This window comes from Phalacrocorax carbo, chromosome 8 (genome assembly GCF_963921805.1).
Source record: "Phalacrocorax carbo chromosome 8, bPhaCar2.1, whole genome shotgun sequence".
NCBI lineage: Eukaryota > Metazoa > Chordata > Aves > Suliformes > Phalacrocoracidae > Phalacrocorax > Phalacrocorax carbo.
Genome location: NC_087520.1, coordinates 31,735,488 through 31,748,896, shown reverse-complemented (window position 1 = coordinate 31,748,896; position 13,409 = coordinate 31,735,488). Strand labels below are relative to the sequence as shown.

Below are 13,409 nucleotides of genomic sequence, written 5' to 3'. Positions count from 1 at the left end.
TGGAGAGCAGCTCTGTGGAAAGGAACCTGGGGGTCCTGGTGGACAGAAAGCTCAACACGAGCAAACAGTGTGCTGCTGCGGCCAGGAAGGCCAACAGGATGCTGGGTTGCATCAAAAAGGGCATTGCCAGCAGAGAGAAAGAAGTCATCATCCCGCTCTACTCAGCGCTTGTCAGGCCACACCTGGAGTACCGTGTACAGTTCTGGTCCCTGCTATACAAAAAGGATGTGGACAGGCTGGAAGGGGTCCAGAGAAGGGCCACCAAGATGATCAGAGGACTGGGAAGCCTGCCATATGAGGATAGGCTCGGAGAACTAGGTTTGCTCAGCCTTGAGAAAAGGAGGCTCAGAGGGGATCTCATCACCATGTACCAGTACTTAAGGGGTAGCTACAAAGAAGATGGAGACTCCCTTTTTACATGGAGTCACATGGAGAGGACAAGGGGGAACGGACACAAGTTGCTCTTGGGGGCATTCCAATTGGACACAAGAGGAAAATTTTTCACAGTGAGGACAGTCAACCATTGGAATAATCTCCCCAGGCAAGTGGTTGACTTGGCCACGTTGGACACCTTCAAGAGTCATCTGGACAGGGCGCTGGGCCATCTTGTCTAGACTGTGCTCTTCCTAGAAAGGTTGGCCTAGATGATCCCTGAGGTCCCTTCCAACTTGTGATTCTGCAATTTTCCACACAAAGATTCAGGTGTATGTTACTGTTAGAAAGAAGGTTCAGAAGCACAACAAAGTTATCACAAATCACAAAGGTGGTTCTCACAGTAGTTAACAGGATTATATGTCATATTATTCATTGGCAAATGCAATGTTAAATGCACTGGCATAACCCTTGGGGAATATAAGGTAAGGTAATATTTGCTGATAAGGCAGTATTCTCTGATTTTTATACACGCATTAAAAAGGTAAGAAAATGCAATTATGACGTTTCATGCATCTTCATTACAACACAGAAATTAAATAATAGCATAGAATCCTTTCCAAATATACTCATTTGAATAATGCAGCTAGATGAGATAAAAAGCATGGGGTTTGTATTTGTTATTATTCTGTATGCCTTCAAAAATGCCTTAGGTCCCCCATTTGAACCTCCCTCTCAAACAACTATGGTAACCATCAAGAAAATTTATCACAGAACAGTCTTCAGTGCAACAGGAAAACAATACAGACTAGATCTAAGGAAGAATTTTTTTACAATGATGGTAGTGAAACACTGGACAGGTTGCCCACAATGGTGGTAGATGCCCCATCCCTGGAAATATTCAAGGTCAGGCTGGATGGGGCTCTGAGCAACCTGATCTAGTTGAAGATGTCCCTGGTCATTGCAGGGGGGTTGGACCAGATGACGTCTAAAGGTCCCGTCCAACCCAAACTAATCTATAATTCTATGAATAGACATAAATGCCAACAGCTCAAAACACTAACACACTCTAACCAAAATCATCTTCACACGACATTAAGAAAAATTACAAGTTTGGAATAAAAGTTTGTTTCAATCAACGGATTACAGCTACATATAGTAGAACAGATTATCCCATTCTGTCAAACTAGAAGACAGCGATAAACTTCAATTTGATAAAGCAAAAAGATTTCATGGGCCTAGATCTTACATTTCATAATACAAAATACACCAACTTCGTATAAATATACTAAGAGTTAATGGTTCCAGTAAACTATATTTCTTACCTTTTCTGCCCAAACTCGGTTAATAATAGCCAACTGACATTGTGAAAAAGTTGTCTGTGCAAGTTAGAAATTTATTCCCCTCATTCACAAAAAGCTGTGAAATGTGGCTTTGAGAATAGCTAGTTATTTAATGAAAGCGACACAGACTATTCCCTAAAATTATTCCAACTTCCAGAAATTATAATTTAATCTTTTTTTTAATGGAACAGTAACACTACACTACCAACACTGGCATAGATTACCACACAAAGATACATGCACAGCTAATAGTCGAGTTTTGCTGGATAATATTTGGAAGAGTGCACCTTTCTGCGTAAGAGAAGTCCTGTAAGGCAGAGAAAGAAGTTGCAAAGAAGAAAAAGGAGCAACTTGAACAAATACGGTGTCATGGTTTTAGCTGGGATAGAGTTAATTTTCTTCACTCTAGCTGGCATAGTCCTGTGCTTAGTATGAAAATAATGTTGATAACACACCGATGTTTTGGCTGTTGCTGGGTAGCGCTTGTACTAGTCAAGGACATTTCTAGCTTCCCATGCTCTGCTGGGTGCACAAGAAGCCGGGAGGGGAGGGGGCACAGCTAAGAGAATGGATTCAAACTGACCAAAGGGATAGTCCATATTATGTAACGTCATGCCCAGTATGTTACCTGGGAGGAGCTGGCTGGGGGAGGGAGGGAGCAATCGCGGCTGGGGGACGGGCAGCATCGGTCGGCGGGTGGTGAGTGGTTGTATCATTCGTGTTTCTGCGGGGGTTTTTTTTCTTTTTTTTCTTTCCCTTCCTTTTCCATTTTGTTATGTTAACATAATGATTATGATAATAATGACAATAATTATTATTTTATTGTAATTATTAAACTGTGCTTATCTCAACCCAGAATTTCTTTTGCTCTTCCGATTCTCTTCCCCATCCCACCGGGGTGGGGGGGGTGGGAGCGAGCGAATGGCTGTATGGTGTTCAGTTGCCATCTTATATTTTGGTTTGGTTTTTGGGTTTTTTTGGGGGGAGGTGGAGAGGGGTGAAAAATAAATATTTTTAAATCCCCAAGCTTTGAAAACTTAAAGGAAGAATAATACAACTCTCCCTTTATTTTAAAAGTGGAATCTGAAGTTCTCCCATTCTGCTATTCACCTGCTGTAGAAACTTCCTCGGACAATTACTTTCAGAACTCTAATTCTCCATATACTTAGTGGGGGCCATAAATGAAGTTTGTCTTCACTACCAAATTATTTTGAAATCCACAAAATATACACTGAATGACCAAACAGGATTTATAAATAATAGCAAGTCATAAACTACATAAATAAATGCCTAACATTTTTGTAATTACCTTTTTTTAGAAAACTGCATATTGTGAAAATATTAAAACGTACTCCATGGACACAATTTGTAGTTTTATATTTGTCTTGCAAATGAACAGTTCATCTTATATTCCTTTGTTATACTTCTAATTGGTTATCTTAACTGCAACAAGCAGTAACTGCAACAAGGAGTTCCAAACATTTGCAATTATGAAATCTTAATTGCCTCTTTGTAAATGTTACAGAAACATTGGAAAGAAAGACAAAATGGACAAGCAGCATTTACGGATTAATTATTTCTCCCCATCCCATCTGTTATGTTTTAACAATTTTACTCAATAGACCTTCCTATGCCTTACTAGTATGTTCTTCAAACACTATTAGCACTTCTTTTATGAAAGATTTAAGTTAATATATAGAAACTCATCTGATGTAAAACATCTGATCTCCCATGAAATAAATGAAGCAAGATTAATTCACATCACTGAAAAAATATAGCCTTTATTTTTTCAAAACAGTCTCCTGTTTCATGTACTCTCTAATCCAAGTGTCCTCCAATAAAGTATACTAGTGGAATATATGCATCTCCATATGATTTTATAGATCAAGGAGGCCAGTACCAAGGAAGCTAGTAATAATATATAGATACATATTATTGTATCACTGGTACAATTTTTGCTTTGGAAGAAATGTGTTCTATTTAAATAATGAGGGAAGGGGATATCAAGCCATGCCCCTGAACACCAAGTAAAGAAATGTAAAGAAGTACAGCATAGGATACTTTCATGTAGACGCTAAAAAACTATGCTAAATCGCATTCTTTACAAAAATTATTTGGAGCTTGTTCATTTAACCAGTTATTTAGTTATGAATAAAACAGTGTTAGAGCTATGAAGATCACAAATATGCTTGGAGGTCTTATAGGCAAATACAGTTATATACTGTAATAAAACCTAGCCCAGATCTTTTCAGCCCGTGGTTCAGAGCCCTCAGATATGCTTCTGGAGAAGCATAAACAACACAAAAACCTATAATTGCAATGTCAGTCATGGTGTTCATGGAGACTACCAAGTACAAAATCATATCTTACCATTTATTTCAATGGGTCTTTGGCAAAATAAAAAACTACTAAGCCAACTGCAGAAGCACAGTGTCCTCTGCTGGGGAACCTGACTTGGATTTCTTACCTGAACATAAGGGGGGAAAAACCCATGACTCTCATAACCAAAACTGAGCCAGTTCAATCAATCACCATTTCAAAAATCCCATTTTTCACAACACACATGAAAATAGTAGGAGACAGAAGACCATCCTAGAGATACTGCTTCACTGACTTCTAACAATTATGACTTGATTAATAGCTCAATAGCCATTACTTATATAATTCACCATAAGTGATCTTAAAATACTTTGCCTTTTCATGCATACTGTCGCTATTGAAAATGACCAGTTGAACCATTTGTCAAAGCTAACTAAAAGGGCTCTGAGCTCAAATGTTCTTAATCATTTTTCTTCTTTTTTTAATAAGATCAAAACTCAGCTACAAAACGTGCCACTTGCAATTTACAATGGAACAAGGACTGCAGCATAAGTCAATAGCTCTTTTCATTTACTGGCTGTGATAAATTTGACTATATACCTGAAGAAGCTGCAGCTTTCTCTTCTAGGAAAATAAATAAGATCTCATTCTACACTGAGGTACAAAGCAAAACCCTGTGTGAATTCGCTCTCATAGCAATAGTCAACAGTGCAAGGGTGTAAACATAACTGAAAAAAATAGGATGCAACTCTCAGAAGTGTCTCTCCAGTTTGATCAGCATTTACATGTGAATGTTAAATATAGCATTTCAGGAAAAAATGAACAAATGCATAGAAAAATAACAAAGCAGATATCAGAAGCATCAACCACTAACCACAACCAATAATACACAACAGCTTCTGTATATTAATGAATTCTCAGGTCACATCCCTTATACATTGCTTTTATATTTTAAGATCAATAAGAATGAACTCTTTTTCAGACAGCAAATGTCTTATTTGACAGAAGTATTCCTTTATACTTAAGCCAGCTGAAACAGTTAAATATTTTGCTTAGTTAACCAACATAACACTGAATTAACCTTGCAGCCGTGATACAATGAAGAGAAATTAACTGTCTTCATGGGCATAACGTAATGCTGTGTACCAAATGTTCACTACTGATGCAGGTCAAACATCTTAGTATTAGTTTGCACTATTAAAAGCCTCAACACACTCTGATAATAAAAACTGAGTACATACCCAGAGTGGAAACAAATCTCTTAGAAGAGAACATAGCTTGTACTGATCTGAAACACTGCAGAAGACAGCATGTCTACCAACAAGGTAAAAACAAAACAAATTATCTTATTGTGTATTTGTTGTACCCCTAAAAATGCCATCTGCTGTTCAGTTAAAACAGGCAAGAACTACTTCTCTTCAAGACAAGCTGGCAATGCTTAAGATCTTCAACTATAGTGAAAAATCATATGAACCTTTCACTCTAATATTGAATGACCAATGGATGATGGAAAGAGACTCAAAATGTATTAATTTAGTAAATTCATCTCCCTGGTGAAAAAAACACATTCTACTCCAGCTCTTCCATTTTGTAAAGTCTTGCAAATATCTTCTTTTTTGAAGCTTTTTTAATGGGGTTATGGAAATTATAACCTAGTTAAATCAGCTAGCCAGCATCTTTTTTAAACCAACCTAGTTTGTATTGGCAGTATGTAAAGAGCAACTGAAAGACTAAAAATTGTCAGTAGTACGATTTGGAATTGCTGACCATTAAGCCAGTGTGGTCTTATCCATTTTTTTAATTTACATGAATATAATTTGTAATGCCTCTTGAAAAAGATTCTGATTTAGTCCCAGGTTTGTGGCACAACAAGAGCTTACTGATCTGAATTTTTTCATATTAGAAATTATTAGCTGTCTCGAATCTATTCTTTTACTGCATATATGATTTTCATGCACAGGTTCCTCTCGTGCATCATTTCAAAATAATTCTGCTGTGCATTATGCATAGTTCAGTAGCAAATGAAAGGAATACTGTGTTGGCGTATCAAGGAGATTCTAAGGCAGGTACTTTTATACTCATCAGAAGTCCAGCCTGCTCCTAACAAATCAAAATTGCTAATGACACTGCTGAAAAAAAAATAGCCCCATCATACCTTTCTGCCTCCAACGGTATGAAGACGTAAATGTTTTAAATATTCTGTAGTTATTCAGAATGCTTGATTTCTTGCATCTTACATCTAATGATGATAAAAGAAAATCTCCTTTATTTCAAGAGTACATTAACTTTTCTAACCCTCAAAACATGTCCTATGTCTGCTTTTAATCATGCCCACGCCTACATCATACAAAATTATACAAAAACATGAAGAACTTTTGGTCAAAGTAGATAGTTGATGGTCACAGGAGCAAGTAGAGCTAGAAAGTTTGGGAAGAAAGACATGGACGTTTTCTTAGCTTCTGCCTGCAAGAGGGAGCTGTAGTGACACAAAAGGGGGCTCAAGCTATAGTACTCAGGATAGAATTACAAGAACGATATCAGTTCTTACACGCTTACAGATCCAAAGCTCCCAGACACTACTACGTATGACTTCAGTAAATAGCACCAGGAACTAACAGTGCCAAAGAAATTTATTCCTTCAAACAATGCAAATGATTGATAAATCTGGATAATGGCAAAGCACAGAAAGATTGAACTTTCAAAATATCAACAATAAAGCTGTGCCATAAAGATCAGGAATTAAATTTAGAGCAACAGAAGACTCACAGTATAAGACACAGTACTGCAAAAAGAGTTTACTTTATATTTGTGTAATTGTGTAGGAACTGGCATAGTGAATGAATGCATTTCTATACCAAGACAAAGAACCTACCCAAGACCAAGGCAGTCTCTTAGCTGCAATATGATTTTCAACAGGAATTTTACTTTTTGAAGTTTCAGAGTTTCATTTATGAAGGAGGGGGGCTTCGAGTGCTCTTTTTAAACCACTTCACCTTTCTTTTTAATATGCTTTAAAATCCACAGACAAAAATTAAATACCATACCTACATATCACATTACTATGTGTTCAATTGAGTGTCTGATTTACAATTATGATGACCACAGCTCTATGAGCACATTGGCCAGTTGCGCATGTGTTAATTTAATTTGTGCACAGAATAACCCGATTTGCTTGCACATCTGTAATCTTCATTTGCCTAGAGTTTCCAAACCCTGCTCTTGTATAGTCTTTGTAAATAAATTGAACTGTATTAAAAATACTCAACTTCCCTTTCGTCCTCTTAGTATATTTATACAAAGTTGGTGTATTTTGTATTATGAAAGATTTAGGCCCATGAAACCTTTTTGCTTTATCAAATTGAAGTTTATCACTGTATTCTAGTTTGACAGAATGTGATAATCTGTTCTACTATACGTACCTAATAGCAACCCATCGGACAGTTGAAAGAAAGGATCACCGTATTGTTACTGGTAATAGCTAAATTTAAGCTGTGATAAGGATAAACAAGGTAAGTTATGAAATTGAGCAGAAAACAAGAACAGTAGGGGAAGAATGCAATTAAAAACAGGCTGAGAGGGCAGAACAGAGAAAATGTGGCTCGAGGGAGCAGAAAAGGATAGATTTTCAAATTAACTATGCCATAATAGAAGAAAGATTGAAACTAAGGAATCTTAAGAATAAAACCTTGCTCAGCCATCCAAATTATCAACTCCCTTTACCTGCTGACAACGCTTTTCCACATGAGCCTACGGTGCTATTTGCCTTTTTTTGCTGCAAAGAGGCATTGTTGGCTCATGTTCAACTTTTTGTCCACCAGGACTTCCAGGTTGGTTTTGGCAGAGCTGTTCTCCAGCTAGTCAGCCTGCAGGCTATACCAATAAATTGTTATCTCTCCCCATATGCAGGACTGTGCACTTCCCTTTGTTGAACTTCTTGATGTTCCCCCTAGTCCTTTCCCACAGCCTTCTGAGGTTAGTTATAATGCTGTAGTAACACTGGGACTACATTTACCTTGAGTGACAACACCAAAGACTATGGGGTAAAGCCCATCATAAATCCACTGCAAAGTAGACTGGATAAACTTCTTTTACCAGCAAGACCTCAGCAGAGGGACACAGCAAGGGAATCAGCTTTTTGTTGGCAGTTTAAGAATAGGAGGAAAAAAGGCTTTGCACTCCTGACGTAACTTACTTTGTTCTTGGAATTAATCAGTTATTGACTTCTTACTACATGTCTCTTGGCTGTATCTGAGACTTGATCTCAGGACTTTATCCAGAGTGGAATGTACCCTTCCAGTAAACACAGCTTGGGCAACAGCTGAAAGTCATAGTTTATGTACTTGAAGATTTTCTCCTTTCTTTTGTGAAATAGCTTCCAGCATCATGCACTAAGAGTGCCTCACAACACGTCTGTTTTAGAAGTAAACCACTTTGCTAGCCTTTGTCAAGAGTGATTAGAAGTATTCTTTATCTTGAACAACAAGGGTTGAGTTAAATAATTCTTTTTGTTTCATTTGGGCATTGCTAACTACTTCAATTTTTAGGCCACTGACTACAAAGCATGTCATATTTGTCTATCCTTTATCACTATGGTAAGTGATTTCGTAGACTGTGCTTCATTTAAAACTAAATAAACACCTTCTGTCTTTACCCTGGCTCTAGTTTAGCTTGTTAAGTACCACAACATATGCCATCTGTTTCCCGAAACAACCTACACAAGCACAGCACTATGGTATTTGTAAGTTAAGAACATGAAAACCAAGCAGCAATTGGCACACATATGCAGTCACGTTTGATTTGCTTTAAGTAGCCATTGCAGTACAATCTTTTCCACCCAATAAACATGTATATAAATAACATTAAAAAATAACCTTGCTCCTGTAGGCACCATGTTTTCACATACTACAGTACATGAGGCATAAAAAAACAAAATTAACAAAAGCCTCAAAGCTGTCCTACACAGTTGGCCGAAGCAGCCCCCTCTTTGGAGCATCTGCTGGAATTGTTGTTTAATAAACTCATTTTGTTAGAGTGCTTACCAGACATAAAAATGAGTTTGTTAACTTAAAAGAAAGGTAATTATTCCAAGTGTTAATTATTTCAAGTGTTGTTCTAACCTTCCATCTTTAACCTGGAGCAGACAAGGTCACCAGCATTACCACTTAGATAACTGACTTCAAATATGTTTGTTTATCAAGAGAAGAATCAGACATTTTCACAAAATAGTCTCAATTCTTTCTGCCTCCGCATAAAAATACAGAGAAGTATAGGAAGTAGCCTACTTAATGCAGGAACAGAAATATTTCCATTTTTGCAGCAAAGAAAATGAACTACAGCAAATATGGGGGCTTAAACTTTCACTTGTGTGCCTGCACATGGAAATACAGAATCCCAAAATGCTTAATACCATGCAGCTGCAGATGAGTTTTATGTGTATGTTCAGGATAGTAATCTCCATACAACTCAATTTCACCAAAGTCAATGCTGTAACCATTGAATTATTCCAAATTACAACTGGAAATGCATTCAAACTGGACATAGCTGTTTGCTTGCTTTTCCAGTAAAACCCACGTTCAACACACATTCTCTACATCACAGAAATTATTTGTGAAACACCAAATACTTTTCTTTCAGGCAAAGATGAAATTAAAAAAGAAACTAGGTAGAGATTCCCTCTCCTCTACTGCTCAGTTTGACATACACGGATGTCAGTTGAGGAGTTCCTGAAGATCACACCCCAGCTCTTCATCTGCATGAGAGGGCAGCCTGCTGCCCTGTTAAGTTGTGCTAACAACTACCTGTGGGTCTCTGCTGTGACCTCGATCAGGGAATAGGCTCAGCTTAAAATCCTGCTCAAACTGTTGGTTTCAGCAGGGGTTTTTCCCTACAGCACTGCATAAATGGTAAGGCAACCACAGAGCTTCTTCAGTGACGCCGACAGATCCACGTAATACTGCCCCATAGCTTCACTGGACAGAATGGAAAACTCATTGGCACAGACCATAAAAGGGAAAGAAAAGGACTGTAACATGTTGGTTAGTGCACTCACCAGGGGTGTTGGCAGGGTAACAGGGAAGTAGAGTTCTAGTCCCATTGTTGTTAACTGAAACATGCTAAAATAGAACGGTAGCACATAAATCAGAAGAAATGTAAAGAATTCAACCCAGCACACATGAGAAATAAACAGCTAAAGGAGACCTTGCAGGAATCAGGACACTCCACAGCTCCTGTGCTTTGATTTAGAGCAGAAATGGGATCTGAACCAGGATTATCATAACTAATTAGAACAGCACGAGCACTGGGGTAGAAAGCTGCACCATTTTCTATTACCTTATTTTCTAAGCAGCTGTCGTGGTTTAGCCCCAGTCAGCAACCAAGCACCACGTAGCTGCTCGCTCACTCCCCCCACGGTGGGACGGGGAGAGAATTGGAAGAGTAAAAGTGAGGTAACTCATGGTTTGAGATAAAGACAGTTTAACAAGTAAAGGAAAAGCTCGACGCAGGAGCGGAACAAAACAAGGAATTCATTCACTACTTCCTATCGGCAGGCAGATGTTCAGCCATCTCCAGGAAAGCAGGGCTCCATCACACATTACTTGGAAAGACAAATGCCATCACTCCAAACATCCCCATTCTTCCACCAGCTTTATATACTGATCATGATGTCATATGGTATGGAATATCCCATTGGTCAGTTTGGGTCAGCTGTCCTGGCTGTGTCCCCTCCCAGTTTCTTGTGCACCCGGCAGAGCATGGGGAGCTGAAAAAGTCCTTGATCAGTGCAAGTGCTACTTAGCAACAGCCAAAACATCTCCACATCATCACCACTGTTCCCAGCAAAAATCCAAAACATAGTCTCATACTAGCTACTACGAAGAAATTTAACTCTATCCCAGCTGAAACTAGGACAGCAGCGTTGAAACCTTTGAAAGTCTAAGCTAAAATTTTCAATGCTCTCCTTAAAAAAATAAATACTAAAAATAACAAATCCAAAATATTTTTGTGGTAAAAACTTATTTCATGCAAGTTGAAGTTATTAAAATCCTGACCATGACCACCTGCAAAAGAAAATGCAAAATGAACAGAAAATAATTTATCTTGAGTCTATATTAAACCAATTTTGGGGGGTGCTTTATTTTTTACCCTCAGTTACCAAACTGAAAACTATAGCTATGCTTGTTTGCAAAACTCTTTTTAGAACCCATTAGGAAAAATGTCCCTACATAAACACAATTCAATAATAATTCATATGGAGACTTATTGATTAAACATTTCTAGATATTTTTAAACATTCAGAACAACATTTTGAATAATCTATATTAATTAAGTTGATCCTGTAAAGTCCTGTAATCTTCCTAACTGGAAAGGAAAACCATTAAGAGATTTTAATAGTTTTAACCAAATTAAATGGATTGTTGAGAGAGCACCAGTGATATAGAGCCACTGCTTTCCCAGGAAAAGCCAGCCAGCAGAAGATATAGAGAAAAGGTTTTCCAAAAGCATTTTGGAGCTGAAGAGCTAAATACTTCAGGACATGTTAAAAAGCAATGGTGGAATTACTTATAATCAAAAAGTACACTGCTTTTTGAGAGTATTTATGAATACACATATACAACTCCCTGTTTAAGCACCTGCATGTTTATATGAGTCACATTCAGCTGGTCTGACCATCAGCTAAGCTCTGGTTGCCTAAAGTAACATATCTGGCCCACCCACTTCTCAGGGCTACATTTTTAGCTATGGTACTCAGCAAGAAAGCATTGCACTAGCCACTGAAGAGATTAAAAAAATCAAGTCAGGAGTCATTCACTGTTTTCTCTGAATTGAAATATTTTCAGACACACAGCCAGTTACAAAAATATCTATTTGGAAAAGGCATGCATTTGACACATCTGCTTTTTTACTCTCTCATGTGCCCCATTTCTTATAATCGATGCACAACATTCCACATCCAATATATTTGATTACAGTTTTGTAGGCCTGGACAGATGTTATAGAAGAGGAAAATAGTAACTCCTCCTCGAATAGCTTTAAACTAAAATACAAATTTAGATTGATGGGCACATTATGTATATCTGAAAGGTAAATTATATATTTTTTCTCATTAACTTACCCCTTGCAGAATAACCAGTTTTACACCATGACATCTTATTTCACACAACTACATTAACTATATTTTGACAGCATATATTGTAATAGTAAAGTTATTGATATTCTCTTTATATCTTTTTGGATCCAATGAATAAGTAAATGGCTCTATACAACATCTTTATCAACTTTTCAATTTTGATTTACACTAGAACTTTTCAAGACATATTACAGTACCTCTGTGTTTCCTGTTTACCTCAGTATTAGGTAAATACAACATTAAACAGATTAAAAGTAACATGACAATAGTAGATTCGTTCAGTAACTCAACTTTTGTAAGATTTTGTATCTTGTCTGCATTTACAATGGCAGTCAAATACATCTGAAAACATTTCTAGTGAAAATAAAAGTATTTTCATGTATGTATTTTAGGCCAGTTACTTTGCCCAGAAAAGGGCCCTAAGTAATCATGAAAAGCAGAGCACCTCTTCCAATATTTATATATTACATAGATTTTTATTGATATCATTTCTTAAATTGCAGTACATCATCTACTTAATCTGAAGCAGTTTACACAACTGATTAGCCAGGCTTCTAAAAATGGGTTAAAATAGGCAGTGACTTGTGCAAACCACGGCATTGAACCTCTCTCCTTACCCTAGTTGCAGCAGCGTGAAAGCTAAGAAATATTAAACTACCTTACTAAAAGTTACAATCTACACATACACACAAGGATTTTTTTATCAGGGGAAATTTTATCAAGGCATTTTTATCACCGAACTTGACTCAAAACTGATTTGTGAAGAAAAAGGTAAATACTGAAAAACACGCCAGAAAATAGAACAAGTATCTTCGTAAAAATCTCTTAATATAGGAACTAAAACCTGAGTTATCAGTACTTTAAAAACCTTTTTTTTGCTAACAAGTAAATAATACAAGAAAAGGTAGGACTAAGGATAGTTTAAAACCAAAGTGGTTTAATACAACTGAAAAGGAAAACAGGAACAGTTCTTTATAATGTATCTCTGAAGCCAGGGAAGCACAGGATGTGATGACAACAGACTAGGATACACTTTTCTCCAAAATAAACAAGCCACTCTTTCCCTTCCGTTACATTAAATAAAGTGAGAAACCACCTGGACCTGAGCACTTGGATAACTGAAAATCCAGAGCACAATTCTCCCAGGATTACCAAAAAAAGAGAAAAAAAAAGCCATTGCCTCCTATTCTTCCTTTGGTTCTTCTCAAAATCTAACTTTACTGACTGACAGAAAGGTACCTAGAATA

The 13,409-nt window shown here is 37.2% G+C and overlaps 1 long non-coding RNA gene across 1 annotated transcript in view; it reads right to left on the bottom strand.

Moving 5' to 3' along the window:
- Positions 1-10,624, bottom strand: part of LOC135314585 (uncharacterized) — a 161,188-nt gene extending 150,564 nt beyond the window's left edge. Inside the window, exon 1 of the long non-coding RNA XR_010374095.1 lies at positions 10,084-10,624. This is a non-coding gene — a long non-coding RNA (uncharacterized LOC135314585). The remainder of the gene's footprint in view (positions 1-10,083) is intronic.
- Between the last annotated feature and the right edge of the window lie 2,785 nt (positions 10,625-13,409).